Source organism: Numenius arquata, chromosome 4 (genome assembly GCF_964106895.1).
Source record: "Numenius arquata chromosome 4, bNumArq3.hap1.1, whole genome shotgun sequence".
Taxonomy (NCBI): domain Eukaryota; kingdom Metazoa; phylum Chordata; class Aves; order Charadriiformes; family Scolopacidae; genus Numenius; species Numenius arquata.
Window position 1 is genome coordinate 15,014,081 of NC_133579.1, and position 27,351 is coordinate 15,041,431.

Below are 27,351 nucleotides of genomic sequence, written 5' to 3' on the forward strand. Positions count from 1 at the left end.
AAGATCAAATACACATCAGTGCTGGCTGGTATAGTACTGGAGCCAGTTCTGTTTAATATCTTGATCTGGAAAAGGGGATTGAATACACCCTCAGTAAGTTTGCAGACGACACCAAGTTGAAGGGGAGTGTTGATCTGCTGGAGAGTAGAAAGGATCTTCAGAGGGATCTGGACAGGCTGAGTCGATGGGCTGAGGTCATTAATGGTATGAGGTTCAACAAGGCCAAGTGCTGGGTCCGGCACTTGGATGACAACAACCCCATGCAGCACTACAGGCTTGGGGAAGAGTGGCCTCAAAGCTGCCTGGTGGAAAAGGACCTGGGGGTGTTGGTCAACTGTCGACTGAATGTGAGTCAGCAGTGTGCCCAGGTAGCCAAGAAGGCCAATAGTATTCTGGCTTGTATCAGAAACAGGGTGGCCAGCAGGACTAAGGAAGTGAATTCCCCCTGTATTTGGCACTGGAAAAACATTGAGGTGCTGGAGCGTGTCCAAAGAAGAGCAACAAAGCTGATAAAAGTTCTCGAGCACAAGTCTTATGAGGAGCTGCTGAGGGAACTGGGGTTGTTCAGCCTGGAGAAAAGGAGGCTGAGGGGAGACCTCATTGCTCTCTACAACTATGTGAAAAGAGGTTGTAGAGAGGTGGGGGTCGGTCTCTTCTCCCAAGTAAAACACGAAATAGAACAAGAGGAAATGGCCTCAAGCCAACCCAGAGGAGGTTTAGATTAGATATTAGGAGAAATTTCTTCACTGGAAGTGTTGTCAAGCATTGGAACAGGCTGCCCAGGGAAGTGGTAGAATCGGCATCCCTGGAAGTATTTAGAAGATGTGTAGACATGGTACTTAGGAACAGGGTTTAGTGGTGGAATTGGCAGTGCTAGTTTAACAGTTGGACTCAATGATCTTAAAAGTCTTTTCCAACCTAACCAATTCTATGATTCTATATACTGGAACCTGTCCCAGTGTTAGCATTTGTATTGAATGATCTCTCCAGCATGTGTCCAGCACTGTATCCTAGGAGTCTTTATCTCTTTAATAAATTAAAATTTTGTTTAAGCCTGAGGTTAACCATATACCCTAAGTATACTTTTTCCAACACATACAGCAGCCAGAAATGCAGGAGAATTGACTAGATGGCTAGATGTGCACTGCTTGCTGAAGTGTTTCATAGAGCAATGCATGCAGTACTGGATGCTCAGTGAGATGAAGTCAAAGAAGTTTTTCCACAATCTTCAAGGAGCTGTGTGCCCATGGGCTTACTATCCTGTGCCAGCAAAATATCTGAACTTCCCTTACAAGATTGTAGCCATGACCTCATTTGGAAGTGACTCAAAACCACCAGGAACCTAAGCAGCAATACCAAGACAAGACGAGAGCTGTCCTACATATCAAGAAGACAGGCAAACTGCCGCTGATCACTCCAGAGCCACTCTCCCCCCAAGCCACGCTTGACTGAGGTGGCAGTGCTGCAGCCACCATTAGTGCTGGGGCTGAGGCAAGCTCTTCCAGCCTGGGCTCAGGAGGAAGAACCAGGAGATGTCCAGCAAACGGAAGACTGAAAAAATACCCCAGGCATTTTACCTTATTCAAACGGCACAGGCACAGGACCCTTCCCTTGGCACAGAGGGAAGTAGGGAGCACAGAGTAAATGGCTGAAAACAATGCGGATGAGTGCAAGATTCTCTGCCAACCATCTACAAACTTCTCAGCAATAAAAGCTTCAAGTTAGTCTAAACAAATCAAATCACACGACGATGAAGTCTCCACTGTCTTCCCTGGTTATTTTGTAAATCCCTACACAGGAAGACTGCAAGCAGTATATCTGCTTCTCAGCCAATGTTAAATACAGACTACGTGTTCTACATAATATTTCATTCAGAATTATCCTTCAACAGACAGAAAACCCATGAACTAAACATGTTAATTCAAACTAAACCAATTTAAATTATCAAAAAGAAAACATGATTTGAACAATCAATTTAAATCTTGCTTTTGAATTTTTTTTTCCAATTATTTTCCTATTGCAAGGTTAATTTGTTCATTGCTTGAAATGATTAAAATACCCCAATCAGCAAAGAAATAGAGCTTTAAGGTAATATTACTTTTTGCTAATTGCAAGACTATAAATACACTCAGCAATTATCTAACTTATCTTTCAAAAATTAATCTAAGTTGTATTTTCTGATGTTAAAATAGCAATGGCAACATATTCACTAAACCATTACAAGTGTACTTATTTGTGTTAAGTCATTTTTGAAAAGAAACTGGAATTTGATTAAAAGATTGGCTTTTAAATGCTGAATGAAAATACATTAGATGTGTTGGATAGAAAAGGAAAAAAGGGAAACTTTTCAAAATATTACATATCCAACAGAATTTATTAAACAATAAAAAGATTATCTTTTAGTATGTGGGTAGTAGGTATCTAGGGAACCATCTACTATTTTTATGTAAAGACTAGTGGAACTGTAGAGCTGGTAGATCTCAGCCTCTCAAACAAAGTTTTTATTCACAAATCAGAAGAAGAAAAAAGCATTTTACTTTTTGAACTTCCAATCGGCGGCTTAATTTTAAAGGGACTACTAATGAGATCTACAGAAAACACTCTTGATACCTACGGTTGATATGAACTATCTATGTTCTGAAATCTTAACCACTTAAATAATAAAGTCATAATATATAAAGTCTTAAGCCTTAAGCAGTTATTTGCTAAAGTTTTATAGAAATGTAAATGCATATAGGTAGAATACTATTTATACAGTTTGAATAAACTATAGTTAAGGTTTATTCCTAATATGAGCACTCCCAATTGGATCTTTAAATGTATTTCAAAGGATTAAAAGACATTTCTTGAAAGAGATGTTTATTTTTTAAAAAAATTTATTTTTAATCAGTTTTATCTACATTAGCCAAAATTAACACCAGTTTTGTTCTCATTTGGGCAGCATCCTAAAGAACATTTTTACATCTCTGGTCTTACTTATGCTTCACATGTGGCACCTGACTTTTAGCCTTCAAATATCACAAACAGGGCTCCTATTATTGAGCAGAGAAAGTAAGCCAGCAAGCTCACAGCTATCAGGCAACAAGACAGACCAGTTCAGCTGATTTGATCATAGTCTCAAAGACTGCAAACAAATCCCAGAAGATGATAGGGAAAAAGACCCTTATGTATACTACTGACCTGACTTCATAGTCAACCCTCGTATAGATTTCTTGTTTTTCTAAACCAGATGAAGATGGAGGCAAGAATATTATTAATATGATGGAAAAAACAAGGACCAGTACCGGCATGCTAAAACATAACATATCTGCCATAGATACCTTGTGTCTGTCTCACAACTTAGCAGAACTTACATATCAGCTCTCACTGATGTTAATCAAAGTAGGGAATCCCAAATATCTAAAGTGATGAACTTGAACCTTGCCCTTTGTAGCTTGTCAGCTGCAAGCAACCAGAATCACAGTTGACTAAAGTGCCTGACATATCACCAAGAAACCGAATCTTTTCATCGTCCTCCAAATGTGAAATAATCTGGAGCAATATCAGAGAGAAATTCAACATGGATACTAAATTCAAGCCAAGTATCATGAAAGGGTATTTTCTGCATTCTTTAGCAGGAAATATCATTTCCAAACTCACATAGTCTGGTTCTACATTTTGAATTCACCAAACCTGGAATCAGGGAAGGAGTCAGAACTGAAGCTGCTTTCACAGAACTAACAGGTGTCCTCTATCTCTTATCATTAAAGAAGCATTAAACAATGGTGTCTTTCCCTAGAGGAGTGGCAAGCAGCCCCCCAGAGAGACACACAATGATTATTCAAGTCTTCTGTGAGAGGATATACATAATAAACAAATACTGGAGATTATGCCACTACCCTTAAAACCTATTTCTACCACTTCTAGGATCCTCCTACGAGAACCAATCTCCCTCTGGGTCATTTGTACATCTACATGCAGCCATTGCGTGCACTGATTATGTGACATTGGCACACACGATAAAGCACAAACATAGTAAACCGCTAGCTGCACGTTGCCATGTAAAAACCAAGGTGGACAAGTGAATGAAACTGCTAGTTGAAGGTGACATGACAAGACAGGGGACACTGGTAAGAAAAGCTTGTTTTGTTTCTTTGTTTAAGAGTTTTCCAGCCTGGTTGCATTCACTCACAGTCAGTCACAAGTGGCCACACAACCTAAGATGATACTTCGCTTTCTTGGCAAAACAAAGCTCTCATGCATGACTACCCATACATTTTGATTCTAATTCTCTCTCAGTAGCGGAGAGTTTGGGTCACTATTGCAAACGACGGCATAGACTTAGGTTTTCTCACCTCTTAGCTGTATTGCAGCACTATGGTGTATCTGATCTATCTAGAGGTAAAGACTACTGCAAGCACATCTGATCTGCCCCCTGCTCTGCACAATGGCCTCTGACAGCCACTTCAATCAAGTTCAGCATTTCCACGCTTACCTTTAGAGCACCCTGTGGCCTGACGCCAGGCTATATGAAGTTCTGGTACCCTACAAGACTAATAATGAAACTTTCTGATAACTAGAACAAAATGTATTGTATCTCCTGGTGCTGGCAGCCTGGGAAAACTTCTCATGGTGTCAAACCCCGTGACAATAGCCACAGTAACTTTTCCAGAGAAAAAAAAAAAAAAAAAAGAGTTAATCGGTTGTGAAACCAGAGGGTGAAACCAGAGCTTTATTACGACTCATCTAAAACAATAAAATGAAAAGCCCCACGAAAAAAGTTCATCCCAAATCTCAGTACTCCTTAAGCCAATGAGGCTTTTTCTTTTCTTTTTTAAACCATTTCCTCTCTCAAGAAAGCCTTTACTACAAAAGTTCCAGAACCTTTGTAAAATTTAAAAGTGTTCCTGAATAGAATTTTACAGAGTTATTGACATGGATTTTCCCTGGAAAGTATTATTTCTTCAAAAAATGTTTTTGAAGGAAAAATTTCCTATGGAGGAACAAATTTACACTAGGTTTATAATGTATTTAAAAACAAGACAGTAGCAGTATAGTGGGTAAATTTGAGTAGAAAAAATAAAAAGCACACAAACATATCATACCAATGCCACATTATACTCTGCAAACAGAAATATACAAACATACTTTCCTGAAATTTAAATATCTCTACCCATTACTTTTGCTGATTACCCTTGCCCTTTGTCAGCCATGCCTCTGAGTAGGTCTCCCTGAATATGTTTAATGTTATGAAAAGTATGCTTGAAACACCATGACACCTCTTTAAACGATATTCACATATGGCAACAAGCATTCCTTGACCAGAAAGGAAATGAGAATACAAGTTTTATAGAGAATGTTTACACTTTTCTGTGTCCCGTAACACCTGGGAAAACCTCCGGTTTTTCTTCTTGGTGAAGAAAAATCGCAAAGAAAGGATATATAGTGCATGCATCTCTGTACTTTGAATCCTTCCCATTTCATTAGATGTAGTACAAATAATACAAGAAAAAAACAATGCTAACAAAAAAAAAAAAAAAAGACATTCTGAATGTGTTTTTGAAAGATACAGGCAAAGATTAAAAGAGTACCTTTTGAAATAATCCTAAAAGAAAAATCTTTCCAAATGAAAATTATCCTAAAAGAACAAGAAATCAGTGTGTGTCAGAGACGGTCACGACAGCTAAGGTGTCCTCTGGGCTGAGAACACCCTCCTCATTCAACATCACTTGAAAGAAACTATTTGATTTCTTTGCGTAACAAATTCTTATACTGGTCAAATAATACGGTTCTCTCTGACAGCTACTTCCTATTCAAGAACTTACATTTTTTTCTTTGCTCTTCTATTAAAATATTAGCTTTTAATAGTTTTAAGCGATTTCATTAAAAAGCAGTAGTACTTTTTTTTCTTTTCTCCTCTAATACCAATGATCATCATGAAGGACAAAGTTATAAAGAAAGGGAAAAAAAATAAATTCCTGCCACATGAAAGGAACTCTGGAGTAGAGGTTAAAAAATGTCTTTCTTAAAGAAACCATGGTTTTGATATATATGATGTCTTATTTTAGTATCAGATTTCACAGGTCCTTGTGGGTTTTAAATACATATGTTTAGAAAAATGAAGTAATTACTGTGCTACAATCAAAAATGTACTAAACCAAAGAAAAACATTGCCACAAAACGTGCAATGTATAAAATGAAAAAAACACCCCACCCTTCCAAATATTCTTGGCTTCAAGTTGGGTGAAGTTTACTCTTCAAAAAAAAAATTAAGATGGAAAGTAAAGTGACTACACTGAACAAGACACAGTCAGTAATCACCAAATGCCTTTTGGCCTCTAAAATTTAATCATCCTACACAAGGGACCTCTATGAAGTTATCCCAAGTTCTCTTGTTTAATTTGTTTTAACTGGCCAGTCTCCACAACTTTCTCTGTAGTGCTTTAAGAATATCTTGTGTAAGTTATTGAGTTATAAATGGTTAGTCAAATGCAAAATAAAAAATACCCAACCCCTCAAAAAGAACCCAAAAAACTGAAAACAACATTACGGCTATTTTTAAGAACGTTCAGCTCCACTAAGGTTCACACACTCATATAACCGTAGCCTAATTTACATTGTAAGGAACTTCCAGAAGTCATCTACATCAACCTCCTGCTCAAAACAGGACCACTTGGATCTGGGGCTTGTCCAGTCAAGTTTTGTGCGGTCTCCAAAAATGGAGACTTCACGGCCTCTCTGGACAACCTTCTCCTGAGCTTAACTGCTCTCACTGGGAAAATATTTTTCTTAGTATCAAATCAGAATTTTACATGTTCCAATTTGTGTCTGTTGCCTCTCATTCTTTGCCTCTCATGCTGTCACTGTACAACTTCCAAGAAAAGTCTGGCTCTGCTTTCTCTACGCCCTCCCATTAGTGATCTGTGGACTGCCATGGGATCCCCCTGAGCCTTCTCTTCTCCTGTGTGAACAAGCCTAGCTCGCTCAGCCTTTCCTCATACACCATATGCTCTTGCCTCCAGCTATCTCGGTGAACCTCCACTGGACTCACTCTGGTATATCGATGTCTTTCCCATACTAGGGGGCCCAAAACTGGACATGGTACTATATATATGGTCTCACAAGTGCTGAACGGAGGGGAAGGATCAGTTCACTTTATGCGTTTGCCACGCTTCTACTAACACAGCCCAATATGAGCTTGGCCTTCTTTGCTGCAAGGGCACATCGCTGGGCTAACATCCGGCTTGTTAACCATCAGGACTCCTGGGTCATTTTCTGTAAAGCTGATTTCTAGCCAGTTAGGCCCCAACCAGTACTGCTGCATGGGTTACCATGCACCAGATGAAGGAGTTTGCTCTTGCCTTTGTTGAATTTCATGAGGATCCTGTTAGTACAATTCTCTGCTGTATTGATCCCTCTGAGCAGCAGCCCAGTCTTCCAGTGTATCAACCACTCCCTCCATTTGAGGATCATCTCCCAACTTGCTGAATGTGCACTCTGTCCCACAGTCCAGGTGTTTAGTAACAACATACAACAGTAACAGCAGCAGCATCAATGCCTGAGCAACACCACTTAGTAACTGGTCACCAACTGGAGTTAGCACCTTTGACCAAAATGCTTCACACCCTGCAGTCCAGGCAAATTTCCATCCACCTTATTGTCCACTTGCTGAATTCCTATCTCACCAGTTTAACTGTGAAGATACTATGGGAGATGATGCCAAAGGTCTTGCTAAAGTCAATGTAAACAACATCCATTGCTCTCCTCTCACGAACTGAACCAGCCATCTGATCATATAAGGCGAAGAGGCTGGTCAGGTATGATTTGCCCTTGCTCATTCATATTGGCTTTCTGCCATGCTTGACTTTCCATGCATTGGAGTGGGCCCTTCTCTTTCACCAAGGAAGATAAAAGAGCTTTCCTGGTCCCTTTTGTCCATAGTCTGATGATCAGTCATGGCCACGGTAGTCATCAACCTTCACACCTTCAATCAGTTTTCCCTTCTTCATGTGTAACAAGTCCAGGACAGCATGTCCCTTAGTTGGGTCATCAATCACCTGCATCAAGAAATGGACTTTCAGGAATGTCCTGGCTTGCTTGTGTCCCCCACAACTACTATGGCCTGCAGTAATTGCAAGGCCCCCAGCAGTTACTTAAAGGCCTCATCTACTTCTTGGCCAGATGATCTGCAGCAGATGTCTACCACAACATTACTTGTGTTGTTCTGCCCTCTTATCTCTATCTTTAAAGTGCTCGACAGGCTCAGTACCCATTCCAAGGCAAAGCACTGTGCACTCCCGCCCCTCCTTTGCATACACTGCCCCTCTTTGCCAGCCTGTATACATCCACCTATCCAGGGAAGAGCTCCATTGTGTGAATTATCCCACCATGCCTTTGTTACTCCAAGGAGCTCTACAAGTGCGCACAGATTTGTGATTCCTCCTGTTTGTTTCCCATGCTCTGTGCATTTCTGTACAGACACTTGAAAGGGACGCCCCAGTCATACTGCCTGCATAAGGACAGTGCAAGGTTTTCCCAATCGAGTTGTTCCCAGACACTTCCTCAATGTTACCTATCCTTCACCTCTCTTCAAATTGTAGCATCCCTCCCCTTAAGTAGCTATGTCAAAGCCCTCCAGAAGAGGTTACTGAGACTGTCAGCAAAGACGCTCATGCCACACTCCGTCTCATGGATTCTGTCCTTGTTCAGCAGTCTGTATTCCTCAAAGAGGGTACCATGGTTCTGTCTGTCACACCAGACATGCAGCTACACATTGACTTGAGGGATGTGACCTCTGCCACCTGAGCATTTCCACCGCACTGAGAGGATTGAGGAGAACACCACCTGGGCATTTGTGCCCTTCACTCTTCCCCCCAGGGCTCTGCAGTAAATTTTTATATACTTGGGCTGACCCCTGTAGTATCATGGTGGCCACATGGATGAACAGCAAGGGGTGAAGTCTGAAGGCTGGACAAGCCTCAGATATGTCCATCTGCAACATCTGTGATTCCAGTACCCAATAAAAAGTAAATGTCCAGCTACAGCAAGTGCACCAGCTTGGCAGATGGGTGCCTCTGTCAGGATATGGTCTCAAATAATCGTCATCCTCCTCTCCATGTATGCATTTGCTTGAGCCTCAGCTGGCTCTGATGTTTCCCCTGACAATATTGCTTACCTCCTTCCAGGGCACTATGCCTATCCTTCTCCGCAGGAAGAGAATCTTCCTTCTATTGCCAGAAGACAAAAATTTTCAACATCTCAATCTTAGGGGCCTCTATCCGTAGCTCATTTCAACATAATCTCTAGCTGCCTCTGCTTCACATTGCAGAGCTTGGGTTCTTGCACCTGCAAAGATCCTGTTGATCTCCTGTTTGCCATCTCTCACATTATGTGGTCTACTAGTCTCCTTCCAGAGCTCCCTTCACTTGGCAACTCAGCACCTTAACCAAAATGCATTTCCGAAGGGTGAGGCCACAGCCATCCCATTGTGCCAGTCCTAGACCCAGGAGGGCAGCCCAAGACCTAGAGTTCTTTCTGGTGTGCCAGGAACAATTTCTGGTGACCATGCCCTACAATGCATTAGAATCATCACTGCACAATCCTAAGCAGTGCCACATTGTCCTGAGCTAATTTGCTGCACCCCTTTGTGCCACTCTTGCACTAACTGCAGTGATAACCAGCAGGTCTCTTAGTTCCCTTGTTTCCTGGGCTCTAGGAGCTACACTGTAGCCTACCAGTTATACAATTGCTCCTCAAGCATTTGTTAAATAGGTGCTTGACACTGCTTGATCAACAGTCAGATGAAGGCATAGGTTGTCCACAACCAGCAAGCAGCCAACAAAAGCTGTCTGTAAGAACTGACAGACACAAATGGCTCCATAGGCTGGCCCTGACCTGCGGCAGCAAGCCACCAAAGTTTCCCAAAGCGGGAGCTCCCAGAAGATTTTCCCTGAAGCTTCCTGGAGAAGCAGCCTGGAAACCACTGCAACTGCTAGGTCCCTGATTAGGTTCCTTTGCTGGAGATCTGAAACAGAGTGGCAAAGCACACTGCAAAAGAGCAACAGGACTTCTGATCTGCTGCACCACTCACAAGCAGCTGATGCAGCATCTGACAGTGACTTCATTAGCTCTGGTGCACAGTAAGAAAGGGAAATGAAGGCAGAACAAACTGTTACCAGAAAACCACTGTGGGCCTGGTCTAGTTCAGAAGGCTAAGTAGGACTCCTACTTTATCATGCTATACCAGGAACGCAATCACGATGCAGTCCCAGCTTCCAGCCACATTCCTCCTCTGGCTGACTAGAAGCAGCAGGGGCTTTTGTTATGGTAGCTGTGTCAGTGAGAAGACACCACCCTGCAGTTATGGCAGTGATAGTTAATCTGTGTACCTCTATGTTAGGCAATGGAGTAGTTTCTGCTTTCACCAATATGCTTTGCACCAAGATTAATACCGGGCTCATGCCACTTTCAGCCAGCTCTGCCACTCAACGCAGCAGCGTGACTTCCCTCTAAGGCAGACCACATGTTCCTGCCTCCATGCCATCTTCCCCCCTGCCCCGCACCCTTTTTTTTAATCCTTTAAGTCTTGATTACTTCCCCAAACGGCCATGTGAATGCTTGTGCCAGCACCCAGGGAGGTGGGCAGCCCAGAACAGGAAAAGCAGCTTGGAGAGAGTGGGATTCTTCTTTCTGCTGCAATACTAGTTTACAGTAACTGGAGAAGGATGGCCTCAGACTGACACAACTGGTTCCCATTTCAGAGTCCTCAGAGCAAGGCCTGTATTTCACCCTTTGTCAGTAAGACAACGTGCTCCCTCCAGCCGCTCCCGAACCTCCATGCCAGATGCAGCTGCCTCGCCTGAGCTCTGGCCCCTTGGGCTGCTACATCTGGCGTGAGAAGACACAGAGGAGGGGAGCAGGAGGGGAGCAGAAGGGGAGGTACCACCCTGCTGAGAGAAGGCAGAATTACCGAGCTTGAGGGAGCCCCACACCCCCACACGTTCTTCCACTCAAGCCTCATGTCATGTCCCTGCTTTCTCACGTGATATCAGTGCAGTTTTCTAATCACGGCCATTAAAACCAACTGCAACTAAATTTATAAAATTAGAATCTGTGCTTATGCACAGACATCTCCTTCCACCTTCACCCTGTAATGAAAACACAAGAAGCAAAACACAACATGCTGTTAAGATCTATTAGAATTAAATTTTAGGATAAGCATATTTCAGAGAAAAGGCTTAAATTGTGGCACTATTTAACCATTTAAAGAAAATAATCGACAAGTAGCGCTAAGCAAAGTTCACTAACTACTGTACAGTTAAAAGCTATTGTTTATATTTATATAAATTATGGATTTTTTTTTCACTTCAGAAATATTTAAATCTTGAATATGTTACTCAATGTTGAGACTAATATGAGATTACTTTATTAAATAATATTTCTGTCTGATAGAAAGGACAGCATTAAAGCAAATTGCTATGCTGAACTTAAAAATTATTTATTTTTCTTTCTTTACTCTCACTAAGCAAAAATCTTATTGAATTATCCTAATTAAACTGCTTTATTAACTTTGCTCATTCTTAAAAACTGACACATGCCAACATGCTGGCCTGCTGGTGTTTGTTATGTTGTACCATTTCAGCCACACCATCCATCTGCCTAAGTAATCAGCTTTCCAAAACAGTGAGAAAGTTTTTAATGCTTATTACAATTTCTGTGGAAATTTTTACCTGGAAAGAATGTATCTATTAATTGAATTGCAATGCTGAAACCACCAAAGCTGAGTTATTTTACAGTTTTTATTTGATGGAAAGTAATTTCCAGGGTCTTGCTTACCACGTACCAGTACCACACACAAACTCTTCCAGTCAGTTAAAATTTTTAACTTTGCTCCTAAGAGCATTCAGTTACAGATTCCTCAACTGCAGTGGACTTGTTTCCTTTTTATTCTTTCTTTTCTCTCATTTTCCTTTCTCTCCTCTTCTGTTCTTTCCTTTATCTTTCTTTTCCTTCTCTCTATTCTCTTTTCTCTTCATCTTTTTTGTTTTGTTTTGTTTTTTTCTTTTCTTTCTCTCACTGCCTTTCTCTTTGGTTTTCTTTCCCTTTTTTCTCTTCTTTCCTTTTTATCTTCTGTCCCTCCCTCAGTTCTCCTCTCCTTCTCCCATGTTTTCTGTTCTTTCCTTTCTGCTTTTTTCCTCTTACTTTTCATTGTCTTCTCTTTTCTTTCCATGTATTCATTTTCTCTCTTCTTTCTCCTTTCTTTTTTCTTTCCTCTTTTCTGTTTTCATTCTTTCATCTTTTCTCTTTCCTTTCTTTGTTTTCCATCTTCTCTTCTCCTTTCTTTCCCTTTTCCTTCTTTTTTCTTCTATCTGTCTTTCTCTTCTCTTACCTCTTTTCTTCCTCTCTCTCCTTTTCTCCCTTCCTTTCTCTTTCTTTCAGCACAGGGCAGCCCCATCCCTATCTTCACAGAGGTCACCCCTGCAGCCTGCCACTGCCAGCGCCTTGTCATGTACTTTAGTTTTTTCTTTTCCTTTTCCTTTTTTTTTCTTCTCTCCTTTCTCTTTCTACCCCTCCATTTTCTCTCTCTTATCTCTTCTTCTCTCTTCCTCTTCCCCCTTTCTCATTCCCTGGAGGTGTTCAAGACCAGGCCGGGTGGGGCTTTGAGCAAGATGGTCTAGTGGGAGGTGCCCCTGCTCATGGCAGGGGGCTTGGAACAAGATGATCTTTAAGGTCCCTTCCAACCTGAGTCATTCTGTGATTCTATAATTCCTCTCTTTCTCACTCTCCTCTCATTCTCTTCTCTTATTCTCTCTCACCCTCCTCTCTCTCCATCCTATAATATCCTTTTCCTATAAAAGAATTATACTTCTTTTAAAGCAGAAGTATAAAATGATAATAAAACTTTTTATGAAACAAGAAAAACTTAAGTCACAATTTCATTTCCTTTTTGTTTATTTCTGTTCAAAACAAAGAAAGCATATCATATCTTATTCCTTCTTGCTCACAAACAATCAGGGAAATCTCCACAGCTTTTTTTCTTTGTTTCTTCTCCCCAGTTTTCAAGTAGGAGAATTACTTCTAACTGAAAGAATTTAGAATTTTGAAACTAAATGTCAAATTCTGGGACAATTATGCAAACGTGTCATGTTTATTTTTAGTGTCAAAACATTGTATATAACGCAAAAAGAGAAAAAGGAGAGATGTGAGAACATATTGAGAACAACTTATTTCTAGATCTTCACTAAATTGACAAAAGATTTGGAAAAGCTATTGTATAACGTGAAAGAAAGAATTAATTAAAATAAACAATCCTCCCCTTATAAAAGATTTTTCTCAATATTCTAGTATTTGACAAGTAAGTCATCACTTCAGAATGTTTTACTCAACCACTAATACAGGCTGAAAAATCAAACTGATATAAGGGATAGGGAAGCTCTATAAAGATTAGATACAAAAGCAAATTACTGTTTTCTGGAAATATTTATTCCTACAAAAATACTTCTGGAAGCAAGATGATGCTTTCACATATTCCACCAAAATAAACGTAACTACTATAATTTTGCTGACTAATAAGTGTTAAGTATGTCCTTAAAACATTTTTGTTAAGAGCTCTTACCTGTACAGAACACCTGAAAATAAATACAGAACAGGCAATCACAGTACATCCTGTACCTTTAAAAATATAGTAACACATGATTTATTGAATTGGTTCAAATTAAAATATTTGCGTGGATGTGAAATGTTTAAGTTATACTTATTGTACATAAGGGAGTTTAACTTGGCAAAACAGCATAGCAAAAGGTTCTTTCCTTCCCTCAAAGGGCTGAGCAGATACTTTTATTTTTGTGTTTTAACTTAATGCAGCTGTTGCAATTCATACTATTAGTAGATCTCCGTATTCTTTTTTGACTTATAACAGCTCATTAAGTCTGGAACTGAGAGACTTAGGTTTCTATTTAACTTACAACTAAAAGTAAATCTAATTTCAAAATGTCACAATGTTTTAAAATTATAACAATATTAATCATCAAATACTTTGTGAATACAAAGCATTGATATCTAAAATAAAAATTTTAGATTGGCCATACTTAATAGGCACGTCATTCCAACTGAAAGGAATGATTCTGCTGAAATCATTAACAAATTCTGTTTGAATGTAGGGGATGAGACACACACACAAAGAACGAACCAAAAAAATGTAACATAATATGGCATCGCAAAAAATTCAGTCTTAACCACCAATTGTTTTCTGTTAGTCATACTGATCACTGTGTCCAAATATTTTTTATAAAGATTTAAATGGTTAAGTATAATATTAAATCAATTGACAGTGCCAACCATGTAATGAATTCCTGGATTGTAAACCTGGGCACAAATAATCTTGTATCACTACTACTTTAGTTCACACAGTTCAGTACATCATCTGACCGAATGATCTTTTGACGCAATTATTTACATTAATATCCTTAAATTACTACCACAAACAGAGAAACGTTAACGGTTGGACTGGGTGTAGTGGTGTTGTTGGTTTTGCATGAAGGGGACAGACTGGCCAAGGAAAGACTCCCTGACTGAAAGCAAGTAGTCTAAAAAAAAAACAAACCAAACAACAACTTCCTGCTTGTTATATATTCTTAAAGATTTCTTCTCAAGAAGTTCCTTGCTGTCCTTTATAGGTAATAGTTTTCTTCCTTGATGATGACTGGGGGGGAGGGGGGTACGGCAACATGTTATTTTTGACACGATTCCATATTTGATAATGGCTACCTAAAGTATTTAGCAGTCTATAGAAAAAAACACCAAGGAAGCAATAACAAGTAATGGTGGCCATTTGAAAGGGAAAATAATAATCGTCTAGATCCTGCACTTGTTTTATTTTATTTGTAAATGTAATATAAAAGCACACAAGTGAAGCTCTTTTAGGAAAAAAAGGTACAGAATGGTATATCTTGATAGATTCAGGATAGCAGATAAACATATCTTAAGCAGCCTTATTGAAACATAAAAGATACAGCAGGAGCTATGGATGCTATAAGATGCTAAATAGGGTGACTAGTTAGCTACTTTTGCTTGTTTTTTTCTTTAGTAAGTACTACCTTCCAGCAAGAGAGCTACTAGATCCTATTTTCCTTTTCTCATATTACAAATGAAAAAAAGTCAATCTGTCCTCTCTTTTAGCTACTGAGGGCAAACAGCAAAACAGTTCTTAGGAATCTTTTTAGCTCTTTCCCGTAGACTTTGCTATTGGAATAACTGAGTAAAGGATGTATTTGAGTATAATTTTGTGATTTACAACTTAAAGTGTATGTGTATGTGCACAAAGGTGAATTTGTGCCTGTAGATGTATTTACACGCTCAAGCACATAAACACAGTTTCATACATACACTATTTAAGTTCTTTTATTTATACTTTAATTTGATATATGTTTTAGTTCTCAGTTCTCTATTGATACTGTAAATATTTGCCAGCCACAGAATTACTGGTCCTAGCATACAGTTATCGTAAAACAGCCTTACTGACAAATGCAGGGTTTATTGGGATTACAAACAGAAGATGGGAGCTTTCTGTACTGCTGAAAGAAAATCAGATCTTGCATGAAACATATTTTTCCTTCATATGATAGTATGTAAGTAAGCAAAAGACGTCAAGGTACTTTTAAAATTCTGTTTTGAAATGAAGAGCATGCACGTAATTTAATTTCACAGTAATTAAGATGACTACCTATAAGACTCAAAATAAATAAAATGGAATTGCTATCAGCTAGCCTTAGATAGAAAAGAAATTCACGTCTAACAAATTTTCTGAACAGTTATAATCTGATCTTTTTTATAGTCGTTGGACAGTGAAATTCTGAGGCTTCTTTTGGTCTTGATTCTATAAAAACATATTCAAAATTTTAAATGAAATATGCAGGTGCATGACTATAAGAGAACTAGTACATTTTCAGCTTGTGCAATGTGAAGGAAAAAAAAAGAGAAAAGAATTATTTTCAAGTTTTTTCCCCTTCAGTTAAGAAATGGTTTAATTACAGGTAGACTGAAACACATACTCATATCTTTACAGAAACATAAAGACATCCACTGCAAACTGTTCCAGAAAATAAATTATTACTAGAAAATGATGCTTTCATAGAAAGTCTGACAATGTTTTCTTCTTTCACATTCAAGTAAAACATATTTAATTCAGTCTGCCAGAAATGGCTATGCTTCTGCTCTGTGAAAAATATGCTAATGATGAAAATAAGGACTTGACAATTTACTGAATACCGAGCGGAAAATCTGTAATGAATTGCCTGTGTTGTAGTGTTCAGTTTGGGCTTTTTTTTTCCCCAGTTGCTATGGAATACTAGAAATAGCATTAAAAAGATTATGCCATTTTGTGGGATGCTGTGCATGTGCCTTAAGACTGAGTGCTTAGAAATAAAGACAAAAGTCAGTTGTGGGATAAATGAAATTCAAAGCAGTAATAAATAATAGGTTTAAATACTAACTTTTCAATGTAAAGGAGAAACACAGAGAACAAAACAGAAATGTCAAAAAAATCCAACCCCAACAAATAAGTCTCAATCAGCAACTAGCAAGTTGAAACCTAGATTAATTCATTTTACACCTGCAAGAAAAAGCAGCTTCTTAGGTTACTCGGTTGTTGTAACAAAAGCTCATAAATCCATTAAACCAGTCATGCCTTCAAGTTCCCAGCCAGACTTCAATTTTCACTGCAGGTTTTAAGTCTTCAACAGATTAAGCTCTTTTCCTAAGAAAATTTTACCAGAGTGTTCGTTCAAAAGGTCACTCCTTCTAGCTAAAGTCTCCATACTATTCTGTTTTTGATATATATGGCTGCTCCTGACAGGTCATGTGTTGAATCACATTTGCCCAAATACTTCCTAAAGGAAATACAGTAGATTATTCTTGCCTTTTCTAAGCACAAGAGAGCTGAACAAGGCTGCTGGCTACTCAGCAACAGTTCTCGCATTTTGCCCCTTACTAGCATACACTGATATTAAGCTCTCTTACAGATCTTGTTTCTGACTTTTATTTTAAAATAATAATAATTTATTATCTATGTACTTTAAAGTTAATACGTGAGAGATCTTAGTTTCAGAACATTGACAGAAAAAGAAGACATACTGTCAAATCTCAGTTTCCCAAAGATCTTTTTGAAAGTTTTGGCTCTGAAGAACAATGGACAACTATTACTGGAAAGCTATTCTGTGTCCTCGCTCCTCTTCAAAAGATGCTGGCAAAGCAGGCTGATAAAGGCAGTACAGTTGAATAGCATATATATCTACCAACCTTCCACGTAGCCATGGATCAGTTTAAGAACTGCAGGCAGATTTTAGATAAAAGAACAGGAAAACATTCTGTAGGCTGTGGAAGTCTCACCTCTTCAGTCATTTAAAAAAAGAAATCAGCCTTAAATCACTACATTATGGAAAAGATGCACAGACAAAAAAACCCAACCCCAAAACAAACAAAAAAATCGCCCCAAACTAACCAACCAAAAAATTTGTACTGCTGGGAGGGTGGATTGAAGATCTGGTGAAACCTTCCTAACACAAGTTCTATGAGTATCTGATTGTTTTGAACATGTTTAGATCTCTTGTATATCCTTATTTAATTTCTCTTTCTGAAAAAGAGACACAAAATTTAATGTAGAATTACTCTTTGAAATATAGAAACAGTAAAGAAAAAAGGTCTCTAGCAGGCATACTTAAATATTGCTAAACGAGAAGTTACACTTTCTAGGAGAAATGTGGGAAGACAGTTATCATGCAATCAACAATTTAGGATGATGCTGTGCGTACGGTAACAGCAATGCAGGAGTTTTCTCTTTTCATCAGCCTGGACTACATTACTGCTTTTCAGTCTCTTTCAGTAGTAGCCTACACTGAGAGTCACAACATAGGAAAAAGAAAACACAACTCACATTCTTTACATACGTTAAACATCAAAACACATTGATAAAGGAATTACATTATGCAAAAAAAGCCAACACTGAATTTGTTGACAAATTTACACTATATAGTCACAGGTGTTGTCCATCTCCTACTTCAAAATAAACCATCCTTTAACAGAAATTGTTATTGCTGCACAAAATAACTAGTAAATCTTATAAGATCATCAGCATCTGCACTCTACCCATTATTTCTTACATTTAGTGTTGGATTTCCTCTTATATCGAAAAATGAATATCTTTAATATTGCATTGACATATAATGGGGGTCTTAATTGCAGCAAATTAAACTGTAATAAAGAGGACTTGGGCATGCATTCAAAGATAAATATTTTTGCAACATAGGCCTTTAGAAGCATCTTTATTAAATCACAAAATTTAACAACCATATTTTTTCCTATTATAGTTAAATAAAGTAGCTTTTATTCACACTTCCACTGAATTACTATAACTTGAATATCTAATGATCATACAGAACACTCTCTCTTACCAGTAAAGCACCAAACAAATAAAAAAGCTTTATACACTGCACTAGCATAACGCTCTTTGAGAAAATACACGTTGGGTTTGGGCAGGAGGAGAAGCAACATAAGTAACTGCACAAGTAAAATAAAAATATTTTAATAGTACCAAGGAAGCAAGTGTGTCACACAGACTGGATTCCTGTTTTTCCAACCTTTGCAGAGCCGTTAATAGATTTAAAGCAAACAACTTTATGGCAGATCTTGAAAAAAATTACAAAACAAACAAACAAAAAAATCAGGCAGCACTATTTCCTATTACTTCCAGGAAAGGTGGAAAGGTAGTTACAATATATGTTTTAGCACCCAGAAACAGAGAACTATTGTACCAAATGGAAAACTGAAGTACTGAACACTATATGAGAAAAAAATGTCTACGGAAAAGTACCAGTAACATATTAATCTTTAAAAAAAGAATATTAACTGTTCCGAAATCTCAGTTCACCAGAGCATACAGGAACAAATTTCAACATGATGACAAATCAGGGGCAAAGTACAAAAGGGGAAGCCATAAAAAATTTTCTAAACTGTTGTAAATCATCTAGTAAAGGTCCCAGACATGATAAAATGATGGAATTACATTTCTGTTTCACATAATTGGTCCTGGAACCAAACTAAGAAGAAAGCTAGGCTGGTCCTGAGCCAGAATAAATACTGAAATCTGGGATGTGCACACTGGATTACTTAAGAAAATTTCAGTCCCATAGAATGGCCAAATGAGTGGAGTGTGAGTCCCCATATATGGGAAGGGATGACAGTAGATTGAGGTAATTGGAGACCATGAGATTGGTGACCCAGTTTGAGAAAGAGAGAAGATTCATGCAGCAGAAACTCTTGGAACAAGGGATTGCATATAAACAGGAACTAGTAGAGATACTGTACCAGGAACATCAATTTAATGGACAGGATATTGGAAGTGGAGGAGCAGAGGACCAGGGAATATTCTTGGCTCTGCATTTAGCTTTGAAAAATATTACTTTGCTTCTGTCTCCACTCTCTTTTTATATATGCTCAATTAATATTCTTAACAGTAAGAACACTATCCTCCAAAGTATTCTGAGTCATACTCAAAAGATTCTTACTGTTCACATTGTGCCATTTATCATCTAAAATATTTGCAAAATTAAATCCATACCTTAGTAAAACTAACAAAGGAATTTGCATCTCTAACACAAGCATGATTTTTACCTGTCTGACACAGCTGGGGCACCTGTTCCTACATGCTTCATGGGGGAAAAAAACAAACAAACAACAAAAAAAAAAGACAACAAACCCAAACAAACAAAAAGGCAATTTTATCAAAAATGCTGATGTGGAGGCTGATTTTAATGGACTGTTTATTAAAGTCCCTAGACAGATGGTCTATTGTCCTGTGAAAGGAAGAGGAACAGCATTAAAACAAAAACTACCCCAGACTATTTCTAAAAATCTAAATATTGGAGCAAAAATGAAGATAATGGTAGTTCAGGCAAAAAAGAAATACATTCAAGGTAGTTAAATGTCTTATATTGAATTATATCCTTTATGGGTATACACAATGGAAGAAGCACCATCACAAATAAAAATTCTGTTGTCATTGCAACTAGCTGAGGGAAAATATTTGAAGCTTTATTACCTTACATCTGTTTCATTAGCACCCAAAACCAGTTTTCTAAATCAATACAAAGACAGGATTATCATTGTACAGACATAAGCAAGCTAGCTTGAAACTAACAGTAGGGTAATGACTATGCAGCAACATGGAATCAAGAATTAACGAACCTACCCACAACCCTGCTTTTAGGCTCAAGTTAATACCATAGCTGTTTTAGGGCTACATCACTATCAAAACCTGAAATAATTATCACAGAGGTGACATGGGTGTGATTATGCAAGTTACAGTTCTAACGCTGGAATGCAATAACGTAGGAAACCCATCAGTTTTGAGGAGGTTAGACTGCACTGTGGCATAAACCATGCAAGAAGGAGCAAGCCTGAGATTTTCAGCTGGTGAATTGCTGCTATCACAACTGCCTACCAAATTAGGCGGTTTGTTGTCACACTGGGAAGACCGGTGTTTCAAAGAGGTGTCTGAAGTGAATTTATGTAGAAAGACAGGTTGTACTGAAAGTTTGTTTCTTTCACTGCTCTACAGCCAAAAGCGTCATCTGTAGAGTCATAAAAATCAACCTAATAATGCCAGGCAGAAGAACGCATACAGCCTTCTCTCTCGTTTCCCATCAAGGCTTCCTTTCAGTCTGTTGCAGGGAATAACTACCTTCAAGACAAAACAGTGCACTCCTTCAGCTGAAGAGGCTCCCAAATAAATTCTATCAGACATATGCAACCACTGAAGCTTATTAACTGCCTGTGCTCTTTGTTAACAATCACAGCCTTAAGACAAATTAACCAAATTAGACAGCACTTGCCTTTTTTTCCTGTTTTGTTTTGTTTTTTTTTTTAAAGAGGAAGATAAAAACTATGACTTGTTAATAATTATGGATCACAATGACATCTTTGAATTTCTTTACAGATAAAGGAAGAAAAAAATTCTCTGTCTACATGCATAGACAATAAAATGAGGAAATCAAAAAAGATAAACAATAGAAGACAGTTGCCAGCTCATTTAGCCTATTTACAGAAACAGCAGCATTCAGAAAGTATTTTAAGTCAATAGCTCTAAGGATGAAGTCTGCAAAGGCTTAAAGAGACACTGTCAAAAAGATCAAAGGATTCAGAATTGATGGTAATATCTTCAGGAGTACCATCTCACTTCAGAGCTAAAGACAGACCCTGCACAGATCATGTGTTTTATTCCACTGATGACTCTGCTCAACAGTTCAAAGTGGGTTTAATTCTAGGTAACCCGCTAGTTTAATATTTCTGCACAAGAAGTGTAAATCTAGTGTCTTGAGATTTATTAGGATCATACTTTGCTGCTTTCCTAGGCTCAGAAGACTTAATATGTTTATGATATCATTCATGATAGATATTATCAATGCTGTGGAGTGCAGAAGAAACAGCACTATTGCCAGCGCCAGTGGCAAGCATCTCTTTTTAGTCTCCTGAAAGACTCCTGTCACAACAATAAATCAATAGATAGCTTCATCTTGAGTAGCAAAAGACCAAATAAGCAGAGGAAAAAAGGAGGAGGACTAAAGCCATGATTCTCATAATTGAGGATCAACAAAGAAACATCAAGAAGTTTAAGATTCCTATTGGAAAATGAAAACCAGAATGAGGGGAAGGGATTTTTTTAACCTCTTCTGTGAATTAGCTGAACAGAATAATTAGTTACCTAACAATGCAGAGATCATAGAATCATAGAATCATAGAATGGCTAGAGTTGGAAAGGACCTTAAAGATCATCTAGTTCCAACCCCCCTGCCATGGGCAGGGACACCTCTCACTAGAGCAGGTTGCTTAAAGCCCCATCCAGCCTGGCCTTGAACACTTCCAGGGATGGGGCATCCACAACTTCCCTGGGCAACCCGTTCCAGTGCCTCACCACCCTCACTGTAAAGAATTTCTTCCTTATATCTAATCTAAATCTCTTCTCAGTTACTCTAGCTGAACAGCAAAAATATTATGACATTATGCCATTCCAGGGTTCACAGTCCTGAGTCTAATGGAGAAGGAAAGTAAATAGGTAGCATAGGTGTGGGCTAAAGTTGCACTCCAAAAAATTAAAAATTGCTTGCCCCATTTTGAAAGTTTATTGGCTTGTAACTTACACCTAGAATCTTTGGTCTTAATCTTTTCCAAACAAATCAATTTCCCAGCCTCACCAAGCAAAGGAGAAAGGGAACTACGGAAAGCCAAGACATAATCTAGGGTTATTAGCATCAAACATTTATCAGAATTTGGCTGTATATTCTCCCCTAGGACTCAAACTATATGTATGGCCCAAGTACTGCAAACTGATCTAAAAAAATTCATAGAAAAATATAGATCAAGGGGTATGCTAGTTCATTGCCCTAGTCCAGGGCAAGACCAACCAAATCTACATAATTACTGACAGAGGCATATCTAAATTGGTTTTAGAGATATCTAGAGATTTCTCACATCTCCCCCACAGCTTATGACAGAAATCAATTATATCTGTTAGGAAAAATAATAAAAATATTTGTACTATATAATCGGAATGTTTTCCTCTTACAATTTAAAGGCCTTCTTTCTTGTCCTGTCCATATCAGACATGCAGGGTAACTTACTCCCTTTACTTCTTCTCTATCTTTTATGTATCAGAAGACTTACTATGTCTAAACTCAGTCTTCTCTTCCTTGATCCAAACACCTAATTCATACCAACTTCTGTCTTATTTTCATCTCTGGGACAATTTTAAGCAGTCTTCAATTGGTCCTATTCTTCATGAAGGAGTGCCCCAAACAGAAGGGAATAGGTAGGTTATTCCTGGTGGTCCTACGGGCAATTTTCAGGCAATGACAAAAGAGGGCAAAACCAAGGATAGTATTAGGGTCAGAGTTCAATATAGCAAGAAACCAGGAGAACTGGAGAGAGAAGCATTTTTGCATTTTTCTGTGAGAATCAGCCAAAATTTTAAAACACATGACCTATTTAAATATGCTCATTGTGACCATGAAGGCATCTCTTGGGAAAAGAAGGACACGTGCAGAGAAGCATCTGGCAACTTCCTGGGGCTGTGTTAGGAACAAAAATCCTTAAACAGAAGACGTAAAAAGCAGTTAGGAAGGAAGGTAGTACTAGGCTTGACATGAACTAGTGGTGAAGAAGCAGCTGAAAACACAGACCGTTCATGAAGGGATGATTCCTCCATTTTAGGAAAATAAGGGGGAACACAAAACGAAGAAAACAGGCTTCAGGAAATTAAACTTCAGCAAATTCACCCACCCACCGTGCACAGAGACATTTTTGTAAGTACACCAACACATTGGAAACCGGCTTGCTCTTCTGTGAAGGGGTGGGACTGAGCACTTACACCAAAAGCAGAGGACTGCTAGTGCCTTTTCTTTGTTGGCACATAATTAGCTGTCTATGATTAGACAGTTACTAAAACCCACACCAGGAACAAACATGGAAAAAATAGATTAGATTATAATTAAATAAATTAGATGTTCTCAGATCAGATTTTAAATCTGTTAAAATTCACCATAAGGTATTTAGAGCTGACTGGACCAGTCTCAGAATTATCAATAGTCACTTTTGAGAATTTGTAGAGGGCAGCAGTGATTCCAAAAGACTGGGAAACATCTAGTGACAAGCTTTAAAAAAAAATGAAAAAAGGCAGGGCCAAGGAACTAGAGATGCAGCAACTCAATTTCAATTCTCCCAAAATATGGAATAAAAATTATTTGGAAGTATTCAGCAGATATGAAGTTGAGTTGAGTAATACACAGATCTGTCAAGAACAAGTTACTTCAAACCTATCAAAATACTCTTTGTGACATAGTATCAGACTCTGTAGTTAAAGAAGCAGCAGTACATATTATATAGGCTGACTCAATGAGTCTTTGGACATTGTTTCTCATGAGATTCTCATAAGCACAAATGAGAAATATAATGCTGCAAACAGAAACAAGTACTAAAAGGCAGATGATACTAAACTTGGATGGGCTGCATCCATGCTGAAAGACAAGACTACATGTTAAAGCAATCTGAATAAATTTGAGAAAGGGTCTGCAGAAGACTTGAATACAATTCAGTAAGGGGAATTCTAGACCTTAACAGGAATAAGTTACAGAAGAAATACAAGATGGAGAACAACTAGTGAGACAGCAGAACAGTGGAAAAGGAGCACTGAGGCTGGAGTGGATCACACTCTGAATAGTAGTCTGTCACACTAGCAACATCAGCAAAATCTCACGCTAGGATGCATAACCAGCAGGTTGTGAGTCTAGAAATGTACAATGTGACAGGAAATTGTTTTCCAAAGAATGGGACAGTGGATACTAGGAAAGAAAATTCAGAGCACTGTGCACTACTAAGTGAGCGGCTGTCTGTCATCTTTGTAAAGAGATTTCAGTGTTCAGGGCAGCTGGCCTGGCAGTTCACTATCAGCACAGGCATGAATGTAAAATAAGTACTTGTCCCTCCTCCCCCCACCACCCGCAGAAGAAAACCACATGGTTTCTACATCCCCAAAAGGTTTCTCCTAAAAGTTTTTACTCCTTCCAGGTAGCAAAAGAACTGTCTGCCTGCTGACCATTTTACAACCAACCATCATAACAGGAAAGACATTTAAAAACCAAAATTGAGCTGTACATACCCCAAGATATATGAAACCGGGTAGGTGTATAACCTCTCACAGGATATGTAAGTTCTTATTTTAATTTCTAACATGCATGTGCTTTATGACTTTGGAATCTTCCTCCTATTATATTTAATTATGTGAGCAATAAAAAAAAAATGTGCAAGTTGATGTCTTTATTGCAAACAAAGACAAGAAGAAGCTGAATAGTCTGACTGTGTCTTTTTAAAGATTACACATAATGACCACAATGAGTTTGCTGAAAATCATACGTTATTCATTCAGATTTACTACCACAGCAAAAAGCTTTAGATTAATTAATGCTGCAATATCTTTGAAAAATGACTAAGCCAATTAATCTCGTTCATCTATAAATGGAACAGTAGAGAGGAAAATTTTTGAAGAACTTCATTTGGGAGTGCCAAGGTTCTATTGACAATGATAATCAGTAGAAAGGAATGAGTAAAGTATATTAAAGTAGTAACATATTGCTGCTGGTCTAAGTTCAGATTTGAAGAATACAAAAAATCAATAGAGAATAAAATGTGTTAGTGCCATTCTACTGCTTATGGACCAGGTAATTGCTCATCTTAGATGGCTGCAGCATAGAGAAAGTTCATCTTTAGTTAAGGCAAAGTTACTATACTGGTAGAAAAGTACTGAAAGAAATTGCAGAGTTGGATGAAGTAAATGGGAGACTCTACATTCAAGGACTGTCAAAACAAAACAGTACTTAAGCACTAAGGCCCAACCAAAAATTATGTGTATGAAGTCAAATATCTTATCAGCTCCTACTAAGAGTCAGGAACTTAGATAACTTTGCAAGTTTGCGTCTGATCAATATTAAAATGCAGCAGAAACAGAACATTTCCACGACGTCAGAAGTTAAATGAGAATCCAAACACTTTAAAATATTTTTTTAGTTTGTTTTTACAATTGCAGAACTTAGAATTTTTAAGCTCATCAGTTTAGGATGACCTAGCCTATAACGTAGTACAATGTTTCAAATAAGGAGTAAAGAAAATTGAATTTTATCCTTCTCAGTTGTCTAGGTATTCATGACCACATATGACATCCTGCATCTACTACACGTTCACACATACCTCCACATACCACACCATGAATAAAAATCAGAATGAAACTGAATTTCTTTCCTATTTCCCTGCAATTCTCAGTTTCTTAGTAACTGAAGAAATGAAAGAAGATCTAGCTTTAAAAGCTCTTTAGAGGAATCTTTCTCTTATTATTCATTCTGCAGCTATTAGAAAGGGCTTCCACATTTTCTATATTTAAATCATATAAAAACTCTGCCTTCACTCCCTCCCATAGGTTTTGCACACAAAATTTTATTCATGCACTGTTCAAGGAAACAAGAATTTTTAAAATTACAAAGAAATGCTATTATCAGGCATGTGAGCCTCTCCCATGCAGTTGTGTCATATCACAAGATGTAAGAAGAAGAAAGTAATCTATTCACTGCTGTGAGAAACAGTATCTTAATAAAAACAGATTTTCAAAGTTAGTTTTTTCTTTCTTTTTTGTTGTTGTTGTATGCAAATCCTTGCAGCATAACACATATTTGAACAGTCATTTTCAAAATTTCTCATCCCCCCGTTTCCTTGGCATCATCAACAAATACACTGGAAGCAATTTCTTGACAGGAACTAAAACATTTTATATCTGTAAAAGGTGGCAAATTGAACTTAGTCTTGCACACCATCTCATTTGTAATTTTACCAAATACAGCTACTATAAGCATATTATGAAGCTACCAACAAAAGCAGTGCATGATTATGCAGTGCAAATGATGATGCAGTGTGTTCTGTTTCTCAGGAACAACAGTGAATGCAGTAAAAATATGTCCCATGGTTACTTCTGGTTCACTAGAATAAACTCAGAAATAACAGACATAATGTGTTACTACTCCTCTATACAGGCTTTGAAGTTCTCTTGTCCTAGATTTTAGATTCCACACTAAAAATACATAATTAAAGTAAAAGCAAGTGTTTCCTTTTGCTTTGAGACAGTAACAAGTATTAAAAAAAACTATTAGAACGGAAAATTTTTACCATAACATTTGGAGAAGTGGGAACTGCATCTTGTAGGAGACCAATGAACCAGTTTTATCTTGACTTATTTTGCTTCCTGCCCAAATTTCTATCTGCAGGTCACTACAAGACCTACCAAGTGCTGTCACCTTTGAGGAACAAGAAGCTGCATGCCCATCAGAACTAGGAGTCAAAGGAAGACAACTGTTGATTTCTGTAGGCTCTGGATAACCCACCTATTCCCTAATAGCTTAATGATTAAAGTTGAAATCTACATCTAAAGTATGCTGTTACTAAGCAACTGTTATTGAGTAACCCGGTCTAATGGAAGGCATCCCTACCCATGGCAGGGCGGTTGGAACTAGATGATCATTAAGGTCCCTCCCAACCCAAACCATTCTATATTCTAACTCGGTATCCAACCTCTGCAGCCACACAGACTAGCTCCCAGTGTTCAAACACCTCTCTCCTTCAATTCCCAATTCTTTTTCGGCACAATCCCCGTTACCACAGGCAACACCAGCTTGTCATAACAGTGATTTGAGTGCCAGACCATAAACCCAAGTGAGAGGAGGAGTGTGTCTAGCTCCATCTCACACTTTCTCCATGCACATGGTGGCAGAGGCAACCCAGTTGTCA

At 38.2% G+C, this 27,351-nt stretch overlaps 1 protein-coding gene across 1 annotated transcript in view; it reads right to left on the minus strand.

Annotated features, from left to right (window-relative positions):
- The window catches only part of ASXL3 (ASXL transcriptional regulator 3), a 130,619-nt gene that overhangs the window by 73,201 nt on the left and 30,067 nt on the right, over positions 1 to 27,351 (minus strand). The window lies entirely within an intron of this gene.